Source organism: Leptonychotes weddellii, chromosome 10 (genome assembly GCF_054177405.1).
Source record: "Leptonychotes weddellii isolate Sample4059 chromosome 10, ASM5417740v2, whole genome shotgun sequence".
In the NCBI taxonomy this organism is placed as follows: domain Eukaryota; kingdom Metazoa; phylum Chordata; class Mammalia; order Carnivora; family Phocidae; genus Leptonychotes; species Leptonychotes weddellii.
The window spans coordinates 95,294,909-95,296,377 of record NC_138378.1 but is presented as its reverse complement, the minus strand read 5'-3'; the positions used below and the strand labels follow the sequence as shown (position 1 = coordinate 95,296,377).

Genomic DNA, 1,469 nt, shown 5'->3' with positions numbered 1-1,469 from the left:
ACCGAATATCATCAGATACAAGATAAAATGTAAAATAATGTGGTTAACTCTTCAAAAGCCATCCCAGGATTTACATATCTAAACAAATAGTACCTTCCTTGGAGGCTACACATTATTCCCAAGGTCTGCACCTGCTGAGAACTGTCTTGGACTTCTTTTGGGGACCTCCCTTCATGACCATAGCCCCAGAGCTAGAAAATTCTCGGCCTTTTAGGGAAAACCTAATTTTTAGAAAAGATGCTTATTTGCCACCAAAGACCGGTGGTAGCCCAGGACAGGGCAGGTGGGGGCATAAGGAAGAGAGATGGAATACAAAGGGGCAAAAGGGAACTTTTGGGGGTGATGGAGGCATTCATGTCTCAACTGAGGTGAAGGGTTTCATGAATATATATATATATCTCAAAACTCATCAAAATGTATACTTAAATATGTGCAGTTTATCGTATGTCACTTATATCCCAACAAAGCTAATTTTACCTCTCTCTTCCTCAGCACTGCCATCTGTTACTGGGCATCATGGCTGCCCTCAGACCTCTGGTGAAGCCCAAGATCGTTAAAAAGAGGACCAAGAAGTTCATCCAGCACCAGTCAGACCCATATGTCAAAATTTAGCACAACTGGCGGAAACCCAGAGGCATTGACAATAGAGTGCACAGAAGATTCGACGGCCAGATCTTGATGCCCAACATTGGTCACAGGAGCAACAAGAAAACAAAGCACATGTTGCCCAGTGGCTTCCGGAAGTTCCTAGTCCACAACGTCAAGGACCTTGAAGTGCTGCTGATGTGCAACAAATCTTATTGTACAGAGATTGCTCACAGTGTCTCCTCCAAGAACCACAAAGCTACTGTGGAAAGAGCAGCCCAGCTGGCCATCAGAGTCCCCAGTCCCAACGCCAGGCTGCACAGTGAAGAAAGTGAATAGATAGCTTGTTGTGCACGTCATATTTGTGTTAATAAAACCATAAAACTACCAAAAAAAAAGCTATTTTTAAAGTCATTTGTTGCAAAGAGTAATGACTAAAGCTCATGATCATGCTTTTTCATTTTTTTAAATGAGAATCTAAGAAAATACTCTTCTGGTGTGTCTGCCAGGCTGACTTGAAGGCAGTTCTCAATGCAGATTGTTTTTTGTGGAAAAAAAAAAAATCACAGAAACAAGTAACCTACTACTATTAAAAGACAGTCTTCATGGGAGTATGTACATCCTAGAACATATGTTTTTAAACTTTGCAGTCATGCCCTGTAATCTAATTTGGAATCCAATGACTTGGTATCTTTTGGTTCTTCTACTCACTGTTGTGAGGGACAGCTCTCCGCATATAGTGTTCCTTTCACTTAGCTCATCCAGAGAAAGGGTTGAAGAAGAACAAGTATCATTGCTTCCACTAAGTGAGGTTTGCATTTCAGATATCCAGGGCCAGCTTTACAGAGCCGGGATTCCAGAAAGATTTCCTGACTGTCTCCCAC

The 1,469-nt window shown here is 41.9% G+C and overlaps 1 pseudogene; it reads left to right on the top strand.

The window, feature by feature from the left end:
* The first annotated feature begins 516 nt into the window (after positions 1–516).
* LOC102736788 (large ribosomal subunit protein eL32 pseudogene) lies at positions 517–1,006 on the top strand (annotated as a pseudogene).
* The last annotated feature ends 463 nt before the right edge of the window (positions 1,007–1,469 follow it).